The 15,046-nt window shown below is 42.3% G+C and overlaps 1 protein-coding gene across 5 annotated transcripts in view; it reads right to left on the bottom strand.

The window, feature by feature from the left end:
• Positions 1–15,046, bottom strand: part of srcin1b (SRC kinase signaling inhibitor 1b) — a 141,428-nt gene that overhangs the window by 105,977 nt on the left and 20,405 nt on the right. The window contains exon 1 of one of the 5 annotated variants that reach the window (XM_023153865.3): positions 8,415–8,613. The exons of the other annotated variants lie outside the window; for them this stretch is intronic. The gene's annotated coding sequence lies outside the window, so the exon portion shown is untranslated. Of the gene's footprint in view, positions 1–8,414; positions 8,614–15,046 lie in introns of those variants that run through there. 5 annotated transcript variants of the gene reach the window in all.

The following is a 15,046-nucleotide window of genomic DNA, read 5'->3' as shown; positions in this document are numbered from 1 at the left end:
CCATACGAAAAACAAACTGAAAGAAGCAAATCCACCGTGGAAACCAAACAAAATTAAACTGAACTGACGTAGAAGCTCATCTGACTCAACAGATCCAACACATTTCACAAGCTATCGACTTTGACTTCGATGAAGACCCATTAGGTGATCACTGTGCATGAGTTTCACTAAACGACTTCACTGATAGAGGAGGATTTTTATGAATTGTTGAAGGACAGACGTCAAATGTCAAAGCGTGAGCTCACTGGTCTTTGGGCTAGATTAAAATCAAAGCTAAATAAAAGTAAAAACTATAACAGCTAAGAGCCAACTGCATCTCATTTGTAATAAAACTAACCTAAAATATGTCTCTCTGTGCCCATAATTATATTAAAAGATCACATATGGGCTTCTGCGTGAACCGAGACTGCTAGCATTAGCTGATAAATTAGCACTCCACCTTTTTGTCCAAACATGGCAACTTATTGTGCCATAAAAAACACAAACAGTCAAAAATGTTACACGTGAGGCTTCAAGACAAAATTTTGATTGTTAATAGGTAACAGCGTGATAGCTATGCGCATCTTTTATATACAGTCTGTGGATCTGATTTAGATTAACGCATCAACACCGAGCTGTTTGGGAGTATTGTTGGACGGATGTACCTAATAAAAAGGCTGGTGAGTGTACAATTATCCTGTCCATGTCCCACCGACAGTGGTTCTATTCCCCAACACTGGACCCCAAGCTGGTTTGACCCAGCTCCTGTTGGCTTATTATTGTGCGTAATGTTCTCCTTAGATTTAGACAGAAGGAAGAGTCCTGAGTGTTTTCCTCATGCAGGTGACCGTGTTGGGAAACACTTTAAAATGTCTCAACTAGAAAGATCCAGTTTGATTTGTCAAAATGTGAAATACGGGACATCTTTTTGCTGTAGCGGTTGAGACACACACCACATATCATGAGAACAGTTTCCCTGCCAAACCTCTCCTTCCCTACACTGTCAAAAAATACAGAGCCCTGTCTATGAGTGATTAGAAGGTTTGTTTTAATTTGTAGTTCATAACCAGATGGTGCTCTTTATAAAAGTACTTTACTGAAAACGATCCTCTCCTGGTATAGCGTCTAAAAATATACTCTGCCTGCAGATGGTGCACAAGCATGGTCTGCACATGAGCAGCTTCCTAACTGGCAACATGTTACATCAATGGCCATAAGTCAACGGGTGTGGAGAAAGTGGAGCGGGCCAGGCAATTAGCAAGACTGATGTGCTCTGAGGAAAAGTGAAGCAGGAGGGAAATCCACTAAGCTGAGGAGGCCATTTCAAAGAAATCAGTCTGTGTGCAGTAATGTCTGCATCTGCCTGCCTGCCAGTCAACATATGCATATTTTTGAATTTCAAAGCTCACAGTCGCTGATAATGAAGTAAATGCCAGTCAGACGTATACAAATATTAGCCAAATCCAGAAATAACCACGTGAAAAAACATCCACCAACTCATCCTGACACTTGTTTTTACCTGATGAGACAGAATGTCTTCCATCTGTATACCAAAACGAAACCCAAAGTAGTTATTTTAAACCTGTGTAGCAGTGTAAAAGGGATGGAAGTAGCGATGTTTTTCTTTAATGGCCAGCAGGGGGCATCATCTCTAGTTTCAAAAAAGCTTCGGACCATATAGAAGCGAGTGGAAATACACCCACCACCGCTCATCACCGATCTGTCGCCTCCCTAAACATATTCCTGAACGTTTTTGGCCTCAGCTGCTAGTTTTAAGTTTTATGAGGTTATTTTTGTTGGTTATGACCATTTTTTTGAGTCAGACAGGAGGACAAACCCTGTAGTTGTTACGCTTTGAGAATGCAGAGTGCACCTCTTCATCATCACCTGACAGCAAAAACATTCAGCTCCATTCTTTCTAACAGGATTTTACTTGTTGTTCCACAGGGTGTGTACGTGTGTTTGTCACTGTAGGACTCTGCTGTGCATGGGGAGGGTACAATGAAGAGTGCAGGAGAGACAGATGAGACGTTTCATGAATATATAAAAACAGAAGGCGTTAGTCAAACTGTAACCCTCGAGGAAGAAAGTCAAGAGCCAGGCAAATGTTATGACTTAATGCTGTTTGAGCTATTCTGCTGACATCCACCCACTTATAGCCACTAATTATGGTGGCTACATGATTCATTGTTGTCTGTGAGCGAGACTCTCCTGCTGGTTACTTTCTTTATTGTATGGGAAAAGAATTCCCACAGCAGCCGCAGCAGCAGCAGTAGTCGTAGCTCACTTGTGTTTTTTGTGTTCAGGCTACACATTATGCATTATAGAGCGTGGATATTGCTTCCACAGTGCACATTAACCCCATCTACACATCCTGTCGACGACAGCATAGCTCACTGGACACACGGGGACAATAGGACAATCACACTATGGCAAAAAAAAAACAAAAAAAACTGAAAAACCCAAACTGGTCTCACTTTACCATCTCAAACCCCCACAATGATTCAGTTCAGTGGCCTTGCAGCTCTCTTTCAGCTTCACTAATGCAGGCAGTCTCAGACAGACTGCAGTCTACCTCCGTCTCTGCTCGTTATCCCTGATCTCCTCCATGCTGTTCATGTCCCCCGTCTCCACTTAGCCCTCGGCGTGCGAGGCTGACAGCTCAGTGGGCTCGGAGCCAGGGCCGATCATAGTGTCTGCTCCAGGTCAGCCTCCCTGCAGATATAGGGGCAACAACACCCTGATGGTCTGTCTAACAGGAGGCCGTGCCCCGGTGGCTCGGTGGGTCATGTTCCTGGAGCACTGTTGGTGTCACCTCTGACTTTCCTTCTTACATATTCGATGAGGTAGAGCTAATGACTGAAACCCAACTGGCAACTGAGCATGTCCACAAGCAGCAGCTACTTCTGCACACCAGCTGCATGGCTAAAGGCTTCAGTAATGTCTACATTGATTGGTGCTCGGTGCTTAGGCACCAATTACATAGCTGTCTGGAAGCGAGGCACTCACAGGTGATTGTGTAAATCAGCGCGGGAATCATCTTGAACTGTGTAGTGTCTGCATCAGCAGAGTTAGCACAGTGACTTTTCACCATAAGATAAAGCCTTCCTCATGACTGAAGTTTTTAATCAAACTTCACTCAGGCAGTTTTTGGTTTTCTGCGATTATTTTCAGCTGAGGAACAAAGCACAGTTGGTGCACTACTGCAGAGGCGTTTCCGGGACTTTTTAAGCGAGTAACTCAATGAGGAGGAGCCCGATGGAAATGGGAATATTTGATCAAAACAGATACAGTGCAGACAGCTGGTGTAGAAAACATTAGGTATGATTTTGGGTTTTATGTGCAGCTCGTGGCCTCATACAGATGTATTATAGGAAAAGCTGCACTGCCCAGAGAGTTTAAAGATCACTTTGTGTTAGTAACTATTTTATAAAGTGCACAAGAAGTATTTAAAAATTTCACGTAAAGTAAAAGACATATTCTTAAAGCAACAGCACTTTTTATTACATACGTGATCATAACGATTATTTCATTCATGTGTTTATAACTTTAATGTTGCTTTTAGATGACTAACAATAAAGGATCATATTTCAGTGGATTTATTTTAAAATGTGCAAAGTAGGAAGTAAATAATTAAATAAAAGTAAATAAATATAATTTTAATAGCTAGTATTGCTTCTTCTGGGTTGGGGGAGAGTATTTGCCTCAAGCTAGGGTATTCAAATATCTGAGGGTCGCGTTTACGAGTGAGGAAGGTGGATTGGCATTCACAGTAGCACAATACTCCAAGTTTAATGATTGAATGTGGGTAGTTATTGAAAGAATAAGACTGCAGATCCAGCCACAGACAAGAGCTTCCTGCAAGGAAGGGTGAGGAACTCAGATATCTGGAGGGGTTTCTGCACCTTTGTGTCAAAAGGTTGGCATCTCGACCAGTATGTCTCCTAGATGTAGCTGATAGGTTTGTAGCTTGAACCCATCCGCTGGAACGTTGAAGACAATATAATTACACTGCAAAGCAAGACACAAGTAGGCAAGCTTCTTCATGTTTCTCGTGCACGGGAGAGAACCGGACAGGCACCGTTCCTTCGCTTGACCCCAGTTGCTCTCGTCCGTTCTCCCGTACCACTGCCCTTTTATTGAGGTTACATGAATATGCATAAGTTCATTAACATATGACGTCTACATACACACAAAGAGTACCTTGCCTGTGTGTGTGTGTGTGTGTGTGTGTGTGTGTGTGTGTGTGTGTGTGTGTGTGTGTGTGTGTGTGTGGGGGGACTGCTGATCAAAGGGTCAAACATCCTTGGTCAGGAAGAGGGTAGCCTCCCCCTCACCCTAGATGGTTCATCCTAGATAACACGGTGAGGAAGTCCTGCAGTTCATCTAAACAAAGAGCACTTAGACTAGAACAGATGCAACTACGTTAATCCTACCATAAAACAATAAGACACGGTATGACCTCTCATGCTCCCAAAGTGCTGTCTAATACACACAAAGTTTGCAGACTATCAAGGATCAAAACCTCTACCAATCTACAACTAATTACAAAACTCTAAGCATATAGAAGTAAATATTTCTAAGCATAAATGACAATCAACAATACAAATCTAACAGTAGCTCTCAGGAGGTTTTTCAAACATGCACACCTAGGAGGAAACTCAGGGATAGACCCAGAAATCTACCTATGAACACCTCAGGATCCTCCAGGAGGAACTGGAGCACGGTGCCTTCTACCACCACAACCAGATAAACAGAAAAATGATGGATGGGTGGATGGATTGAACATGGATCGAGTACAAGTAGAAGTCAGCAGTATAGGATGAAGAAGTAGTTGAGAAAACAGACAAATGGACATTGAAAGTGTTCTGTGGTAAAGTACTTCAATTAAAGCATTAAGTTACATTCCACCACTTTTCTTTTCCATGTTTTCAATCAATGACATTAGGCAATTTAAGATTAACATGACTCTACTCCAATGCATCCCCTCTGGAAACGCCCCCGCCGATGAATATTTCAGCAACAGTGTAGTTTGGGCTTGAGCTGGCAAAGTCACAAAACCTGCATCTATAGAGTCAAATACCAGTCAAAGTGTATTAGGTCATTTTAAAATCCTCTTCCTGTAGAAGTTGTACTTCTACAACTACCTTTGCTGCTGAAGAATTTTCTGTAGATTGTGATTCAAGGTTCAGGAGAGCTGTGGCTTCTGCCTGTACAAGTTTTCCAGATATGCAGTAGATCAAGCGTCCATGACACAAGATCATCAGATCAACCAGCAGTAAATCAAAGTTCCTGCATTTCTTTTCCTTTTTGGAATGATTGCCTTTGTTTAAAAGCAGTCTAGTTGTTGCAGCTGTGAACCGAGGTCACTGCAGAATACATGAAAAACAGATTTGCTGGTGTGTAATTTAAAAGTTTCAACAATTTCCAGTGATTGCTGAAGAGACCACAATATATGTAGGTATGTTAGTCCAGTGTTTCCCAGGTGACAGATTTATATAGGCACACGGGCTTAAAATAATCATGAAAGTCTGAATTTGCACAAATATTTTCTATACTTTGTGACATATCTTAGTGTACAATACAGGAAGTCTCTGTCTGTCTACTTGCTTTTCTTTCTAAAACCAACTCCTACAATATCAAAGGCTGAACAACCCAAAATGGCAAACAGACACATTTTAGACTCATTAAGGTTCTTATCTATATCAGATATTATGACATTGCGATGTTGCCTAGCAACCACAATGTCATGGTCCCCGTGCCTGCTCGGCTGACCCTGTGTGGCTACATGTTATGTTTTGTCTTTTCTCTCTCTCCTCTCTCTCTGCTCGCTGCCTGGGCGGAGCTCATTGTGAGCTCCCGGCCTCCACCACCTGTAGGCAATCACCTGTGGCTCCTCACCTTGGTTGCTCCCGCTACTTAAGGCAGTGACTGAGAGCACCTCGCCGCTGGACTATTGAGTAACGCTCGTCAGTGTTACTTTAGCCTCAGCCAGTTTTGAGCTCTGTCCGTGAAAGTTCCGTGCTAACTCTTGTTCTCTGTATGCAGATTTCTCGTGCTTGGTTTGGAGACTCTGGACGCTTTTCCCGACCCCTCTCTGCACCCCTGGGAACCCTGGCCCCCTTCTCCTTCACCTGTATATAGTGCACCTGGAGTGTGTAAATAAACCTGTTTTTCTGAGATTTCAGTCTGCGCCGAGTCCTCCCTGCTCCTCCGTGACACACAAATCAACAGAGTCAAATGACCCATATTTAGAAAGAATTAACGTATAATATCTTAAAAATATATCATTTTTATTTCACTTCTAATGTACATCTCCAAAACTTACACTATATGACAACACCCTCAGGTTGCTTAGCAACCACCTAGCAATATATATGACCTGTTTTTTTTTTTTGCCGCATGCACCTACAACACCTTATGAAAGCAACCTGTCCTTTTAATTCCATAGCGAAGATTTTTTCTTTATGTCCAGAAACCTGAATTATACATAACATATTATAATGTCACCAAGTTGCCTAGCAACCACCTGGCAATGGGCAATGCCCATTTATGCAACTACAGCACCTTTTAAAAGCCTTATATCATTTTCATTTCTGATCCAACAGCACAATCAGCTGGACAATATTGAGGATCTCTCCAGTAGATTCAGAGAGAGGTTAAGTTTAGCAAACTGATTGCGGGCGGCGTCTCTGTCTCTGATCGATAGAATATAATGCTAAAGACAGTTGCCAAATACACCTGGCAGCTGCTCAAGTTGAGCGTACGTATGGGAAACAGTCAACGGTGTGGTAAGTCCATACTTTCCTCAAACATGTTGCTGTCTTCACTTCAGACTGCATTACTAATTGTTTGTTAAATGGCAGCTGTGCAGCTCCGGCGTGTGTGGTGGGAGTGTGGGCCCTTGTTTGTGCTTTAAGTCCCCACAGCCTCACTGTACATATGTTTGGTAATTCCCACTCAAACTTTGTTATGCACTTATGGTTTTGTTAGTGAATCTTTTCACAGCCTCCTGTGTTTAAAACCAAAAAAAGAACAATCTGACGCTACTGTACGTGGCAATAAAGGGAGGTTTTTCCCTGTTGTTGCAGAGAGAAAAAATAAATAAATTTAACACCTCTGACAGAGTGTGAGGTCATCCTGCGTTTGTGCGTGAGTCTGTGAGAATCTGTAAGACTGAGAACACCACGGGCCAGTTTACAGTAAACCATCAGAAGCATCGGAGTCAGAATCAGCGCATGCAGCGAATGAGGAAAGTCAAAAATGTTAAAATTCTTTTTAAACTGCACACATTTAATTTTAATACCAAGTGTTTCATAACCCCCGAACACAAAGAAGAATTGCAGCTGTTTGAAAAGCTCCATCCGAACACGAGGATTTGTTTCTGATCTTGCAGCTATTTGTCAGACAGCCCTGACTCTCTGCTAAGTGCTACAGATCAAAGAAATCAGAAGGAAAGCGTCAGCAATGACTCAGATTAAAACTTCATTCGCTTTGCCTTTTCCTCTCCAGGCCAGCGCAACTCCATTCCAAAATATTCCAACAAGAAAAAGGCCCCTGCAGTCTCGAGATGTACGAGGCTGATCTCGAAACCAGCATCAAAGTGAATTCTGAAGCCCCGCGCTCTGAGTCACCAGAAAAGAAAAATACAAACAGAGTGCTACATCCACTTCAAAAAGCTGAAGTCAAACTGGGAGTCAGAGGTGTTGCTCTCGTGAGGGTTTGTGCGCAAACTCGACACACCTCACAGAGGCAAAAGTGAAAAAGGAAATCTCTCAGATGAATCCTCAGATTGGAATGAAAGCATGTGTCAACCGCCCACCCTTCCGCCCACCCACCCCTCCAGCACGCTGCCTCTGTGACAAATACAAATTAATTTCACAAGAATGAATAATCAGTTCGCTTGTCCATTTGCATTTCAAGCAACCGCAGCGAGTCCCCTGAGCACGCTCAGAACGAATGATTATTAACTCGGCCCTCTTGAGAAGACATAAAGTGTTGGGGAGGAGAGAAGGGGGGGCTAAATGTGCCTTTTAAGAGCTGGTTTTTACATGTGAAGTCTTAGTGGGCAGTGTCCCACGCACTGCTGAACAGGTGCTCAAAGTGAGTGAGTGGGCTGCCGTCCACGTGAAGGTCAAGCCAGGTTAGCTGGTCCCTGCACATGCACTGCTCACTTTGGTCTCCCCCGTTTCCTCCCCTCTGGCTGCTCCCTCTCTTTCCAGCTCTGATATCTCTTCTTTTTGCTTCTCTTGGGGGCTATGCAAAGAAGCCAGATAATCTTGGTGCATGCAGAGTGTTCTGCAGAGAGTGAGTGGCTGGATCACTAAAAGCGACAACACCCCCCACCCTCCCAAAAAAAAATAAATAAATAAATCAGCTGGTGCATAATGTGGCAGTTTGAGCCGAAAAAAATTGAATGAATGAAGGCAGCGTACCTGGCTCGTGGTCCTGTGCAGGTTGGTGTCCCCCTCTGGCCGAGGCTACATGGCACTGGTGGGTTTGTGTCTGCACGTGTGTGTGCTGTGTGTGTGTGTGTGTGTGTGTGTGTGTGTGTGTGTGTGTGTGTGTGTGTGTGTGTGTGTGTGTGTGATGGAGCAAAGAGAGAGAAGTGAGTGCTGTTGAGGAGACGGGGAGAGTGCACAGTGCAGTGTAGAAGATTGGAGGCTGGGTACTCAGTGTGTGCTAAGACAGAGCCTGTGCATCTCTCCCTCTCTCTCTCTCTCTGTGAGTATAATCCTTTCCACAGTCTACAGGGACGAGCTGCAAATGAACCAGCTCTAGCTCTCCCTCTCTCTCCCTCCACTTCCCTCTTGTTCTGTATCTCAGCTTTGCACATGAGCCCCGAGCAGAAATACCCTCCCCGTGCCTCCACCTTGCAGTAGATAAGCCAGAATTGCAGAGAGCAGTGCTGCCCTTAATGACTGCTACAACTCTATCTCCCCACTTGCTAGGGTTTTTAACGACGCCACCGCGCTCGTTTGTGTCGCAGTGACTCCGAGTTATTAGACCGTCTCTCCAGCTGTGCTATTTAGACATGTGTGTTTATTGTTTTTACGAGCACTTAGGACGCAGTAATACCTTCGGATGTCATTTCGGCTGATTTGAGTCGCGGCTTGTTTGTGAAGCGGCATCAACTGCATTTGAAGTTTTGTGTACCCGTTTCTGGCAGCACGTTGAGATACACTATGCAAATGTTGTGAGTGACTCAGACCGTCTTTTATCCCATCTGGAAAAGTCTGGCAACGTATCAAGACAGGCTCCATGCTACGTGTTAGAGAGGGTACTGGCTACAGCGTTGGGTAATGATGTCTTGAGGTTAAACTTTCCAACTTTTTCATGTTGTCAGAGTTCAGTTTTCTAAAGTTAAAAGGGTCAACTCAACCAAATGTAGAAAGGTTTGCTGGAAGCAAAGGCAGCTTCCCTTCATTCTCATTTTGAAAGTTCAGTTCATGCTAATCGGATAGCCCGTTTCCCCGCTTCATATTTATCTGAGGAAATTATGCCATCTACCATCAGTTTGTTAGTGTGCAGTCCTATTTTGAATTGGTTTTGCACATTTTGAAGATTAAACATTCACATTTTTACCACAGTCATGTTGAATATTTTGAGCTAGAAGTTTAGTCTTATTTGGCTAACAAGCTAACAGCATTTAGCTTGGTCCAACAGCTTCATCCTGTAAATGTTATTGGTGCATTGCACAGATTTATCGCAAAGTAATAGCTACTAATAAAATATTAGAATTTCACTCAGAAAGAACTGAAGCTTGAAGTTCTTGGTGAACTGCACCACCTAGAAAACCATAACGTTCGATAGTTAACCCATTGAAAAGAAGTCTTTATGTCAGTCAACTTAGCAGAGGAGTGGCCTATCAGCCAAGGGCCCGTTACTCATTTCTGTAACACCCTCAAGTTAGAGGTTCTGACGGTCTGTCAGACCACCGCCTTAATTGTAGCTGGAGAAGGAAGTTACATGAGCTTATGATCATAGTAGATCAAAACAAGAACTGAAGTCAACAGCAGCTAAATTAAAAACATGGAGATCAAGTGACTGTGCTGATGGTGTTCTTTGGATCGTACATATTTCTCTTCCGGCTCAAGATGATGCCAGAGAGTTCGATTTTGGTTTCATCTGGCCACAGCACTTTCTCCCGAGCCTTCTCTGGATCATTTAACCTCCTAAGACCCGAACTCTTTCATGGCATGCATTTTTAATTTTCTTTGCTATTTGGGTTGCTTGGGACCTAAAGAATGTAATTTTTGTTTTTTGAGAAAAATGAGATCCACATATGAGGACATTTGTTTCAAATTTTGATAGAACAGTGGCAGTATAATGTCCTCGTAATGTAAAGTATTTTGGTCTAGACGTCCCAAAATGTGATGTCCACATATGTGGACGCCAGGTCCTAGGAGGTTAAAGGTGCCTTCTTGAGCGTGTGGATGTTGCAGGTGCTGCAAGATTTCCATTCATTACCAATGCTGTTCTTAGTGACTGTGGTCACAGCTGTCTCCAGCCTCCATTAATCAAGCTCCTCCCGTGTACTTATGGGCTGATCCACCATTTTTTTTTCCATGATCTTTCTCACCCTATAAGGCGAGATCTTGCATGGAGCTCCAGACTGAGGATGACTGATGGTGTCACGGCGAGTGAGGTGAGCCGTGTGGAGGAAATGAAGGAGGATCCAAGTGCAGGCAGTCGTGAAGGTGTAAAGGTGGTTTATTGAACATGAAAGTAAATACAAACGGAAAATGGAGCTGGAACTAAACTATACTGGGAAACAACTAAACTACAAAGCACAAACCTGAATGAGAACGAGCAGAGGAGAATGACGATGGACAGCAGGGAGAGCACACGGATGTGACATGGTAGATACACAGATGACGCAGGGTGGAATACACAGACGGACCAGCAACAACAATGACGGAAGACATGACTTAAATACACAGAGAACCACAGGGGAATTACACACAGGTGGTGGACACAGCTGGGAATAATCAACAAGACGAGACAAAGGTAAAACTGAACACACTCACATGAGACCCAGACCTTCACAATAAAACAGGAAATGAGAACACCACACCAAGACGCAGACCTGACACTGAGTGACAGACAGGAAATGACATATGAAACTAAACTCACATCGTAAACCCAGATAAACAGAAACATGGAACTCTAATAATAGAAATCATAATCATCACCATAACATGACAAGAGAACAAGAACACAATCCCTGATGAAAACTTAAATCAAAACACAATAAACTCAAAATACTGGGTCCAACGGACCCAGAACCGTGACGGATGGTCACTTTATATTTCTTCCACTTTCAAATAATCGCAGCAGCAGTTATTACTGTCCCACCAAGCTTCTCTTGCTGATGGTCTTGTAGACCACTCCAGACTTGAGCAAGTCAACTATCTTGAGTAAGAGCTCAAGAGCCAGGATTCAAATACAGATTTCATTTAATGACATGCAAATAAATGTTTAAGTTTGTATAAGTGTATATTTTTGGTTGATTTTCTGTCTCTCTGCATTAAAAATAAACTACAGTAAAGATTAGAGACTGTTAATTTCTTTGTAAACGAGCATTAATTATTTTTTAATTATTTCCCCATCTGTATGTGGTATTATTTATATAATAAAGCATGAGTGCGTCTCCTTTCCTCTACACGTGTGCGACCTCTGCCTTGTTTCCACCACACAATCCAATTCTGTGTCATAAAATTTTATATTTTCTAGTTTTCTTACTCCTCTGTGATAACAAGCTGAATATATTTGACTTTGAGACTGCTGGAGGGGAAAAATAAGACATTTGAAGATCATTAATATCAGTTCCAACCCCGCATAGTACACTATGCAATTATATTTTACACCAACTGAGAGCAAGGCCTCATCACCCAAGAACAGTGTGGGATCTTACTAACGCTCCTGCAGCTGAATGAGGACCAATCCCTGCAGTGAAAATCCGATTTTAGAGCAGACAGATTTTATATTGAGCTGTATAACATAAAGTCATAAGACTTTTTTAAAGACACATTACTGTAGACAGTTAAAGGTTTTAATGAGCAAGAGAACTTGATACTGATGTTACCATTGTGATTTTTTAAAGATAAGTAGTAAAATGCCACAATTGGGTTATAAACGAAGTACACCGCAGTTAAATAGATTTAATATTGCCACCGTGTTCCTGAGGTTTTGGGAAAATCTTCAAAACTAAGAATTCCAAAGTGAATTTCCTAACTAATGCTTGAAAAGGAACACTTGTGTAGTCCCACCCAGGGCTGGACTGGTAATCTGACTTTGGGCTAATGGACTGTCTTGAAGGGCCTCTGCACCAAACAGTGACAGCAGTCCATTTGTTCATTTGCATTGTTAACACTGGAATACCCAATCATATCTCTTAATGCGACTGCACCCTCCCCTACCTTCGCTGTGCGCTCGTGCACCATGAAGAAAAAGTTAAGCGTGGAAGAAGTGACCAAAAGGTAGAGCTGAAAAGCTGAGAGAAAACAACATAAAGAAACTAAAAATAAATGCAGCAGTTCTGAAGATGTGAGGAAGAGACGGAGGAAAATGAAGTGAACCAAATAGCAAAATAGAAAATAGATGGAGGGACATAATTAGCAAGATTCAAGGTTTCAGGTAAAATGAACGGCACTGCTAACAGCTAAAGTGTATTGTCAGCTTATTACTGCAACTAAGGACAACAACCGTACCAACTTGATTAAAACATGTTTCAACATCTATAACGATACAAAAGCTTTAATGTTCATTTGTGAATGGCAGAGCGAACTGGACTTTCCTGAGCCCATGCAGTGATTTCCATGTCAGAATCATGTCTGTTTTTAAAGCAGCCATAAAGATCACGAGCATCCAAAAACGATTTTCTGCATTGTCCCGTGCACACAGAAATGTCTCTAGATTCTTTGAATCTTTTGATTACGTAGATGATGAGATATTCATAATTATATGTTGAAGAATTTTTTCCAAAATTGTTCCACAATTTGTAGATGCAGGTTTTTGTAGATTTGTGAATATCTGACCTTCCTTGCCTCTGAGAAACCCGGGCTCTCTAAGAAACTCTTTTTTTATACCCAATCATGCCCGAGGGTTATACTATGAACCAAGTTCATCATGACTGTCTTTGTGTTGTTGGCTTGAAAAAACCTAAAACCCCAGTTAAAGCTAACTGTTATCCTGACTGTGATTATCAACTTTCCCTGTTAAGCTGGGCTCTCTGCTTCAGGCTCTGTGTGAGCTCACATAAAAACGGCTGTTTTGGAGGTATTATTTCTCACAAAATGATCTCTATGAGCGCCACCATCAGAGATGCTATCAGATGATAAAACGGTGATTAAAGGTCTATAACGAAGCTAAAAAAATCAAATAGTAAAATGCAACACTGTTGCAAATAAGACAAGAAATTAATGCTGCAGAAAATCGTTTATCACACATAGCGGTAAAATAAACGTTTTCATTCCAGTTAATTATTTTAGCACCGAGTGAGCTCTCAGTGCTGCTGTTTATTTCCAAGGTGAGCACCGCACATTAGGGCTCTCAAACTTTACACTGGACCCATTTAAACATTAAAGGTTAAAGTCTCACAGCCAAATAAAGAGATGTGGAAAGTATTTTAGTTGTTGGCAAATCAAAGTGAAATTAATTGAATTGATTGAACAGGTATTTATGGTGTGTGCTGTGTACTGGGAGCTGCATTTCCAGCAGTGTTAAAGAGACTCGGCAGCAGATTAGAATCAAGTATAAGACATTTTCTGCATCACTAAATTAATACACGCACGGTTTCTGCCTCGTTCACTGGTTTTAGTACAGCTTAACTTGCCCATATAAAACATATTTCCCCAGCAGTGAATCTACACTTACAACACGCTGTGAATAAATGGACCAGTGAAAATGTGGCACTTCCAGCTGAGTTTAAACCGAAACTCGGAAAATATACTGCTCCCGACCAGGTTATGTGTTCGGCATAAGTTTCCATGGTGATTAAGGTAAAAAGAAAGCCACTTTTGTGACACAAAAAGCTCAGACTTTAAGCTCGACACAGCTCGCTCACCCTCAAATCTTACTTCGTAGTACATCCCTATGATCCTACTTTGTAGTACCATTTTCCAGTCTCTTATTGGCCCAGTCCATGTTGCTGCCATCAAATTCAAACTGAGTTAATATAGTTCATAAAATATTAAAATGTCTCAGTTTAAACATTTGTTTTCTGTGTTCTGTTTTGAATAAAATATGAGCATATGAGATTTGCAAATCATTGCATTTCGTTTACATTTACACAGCATCCCAACTTTTATGGATATCTGGGCTGTAGGCCAATATTGCAGTTGTTCCACTGGCCTGGTCCACTAACATGCGTGGCCCATGAAGTAAAATGAGTTTGATCCTGTTAATTCTCAGGACTGAAAGCCCGTTTTAGATGGCTCTCTTCAAGCTCTTGGGCATTTTATACCGGAAATCACTGCGTGGGTTCAGGAACTCTTGAACATAACAGCGTTGCAGCTGCATATATATTGATGACAAAAAAAATAAGTAAAAGCAGAATAGGCCTTCTTTAAGCTGCTCAGGTATTTTTACGCTAAATCCAGCTGTCGTGCCAGGTGGAACGAGTCAAAGACATCTTCTCTTCACTGGCTGCAGATGTACTGCATGCTGCCTATTTATGTCAGTCACTTTCACTGCTATTCACTGCTGCAAGAGCAATCAGCAGCATAGAGAGCAAATTGGTCATGATGTTAAGATATGCCTTTTTCCTCTAGCTGGGCTTTCAGTTTGTCAGAGCTACATCCATCTGTATGTGTCTGTGTTTCTTTGCATGTTTAGACCAATTTCCTCTTCCTTCATGCCCACTCAAACGCTCCCGATTCCTAATTTAGCCCCAGAGTTTCTCCCCACCCACCCCCACACTCTCAGCCTACTCTGTGTGTATCCATGATGCTACAGAGCTCCAACATGTCAAACCACTCGCTTCGCCGGGATGGCTGCAGGATGGAAACTGGAGCCCGGCGGATTATGAGTACGTCAAATTGGCAGAATGTATTAGCGTCACGCC

Source organism: Maylandia zebra, linkage group LG8, assembly GCF_041146795.1.
Source record: "Maylandia zebra isolate NMK-2024a linkage group LG8, Mzebra_GT3a, whole genome shotgun sequence".
NCBI lineage: Eukaryota > Metazoa > Chordata > Actinopteri > Cichliformes > Cichlidae > Maylandia > Maylandia zebra.
This window is presented reverse-complemented; position numbering and strand designations above follow the sequence as displayed.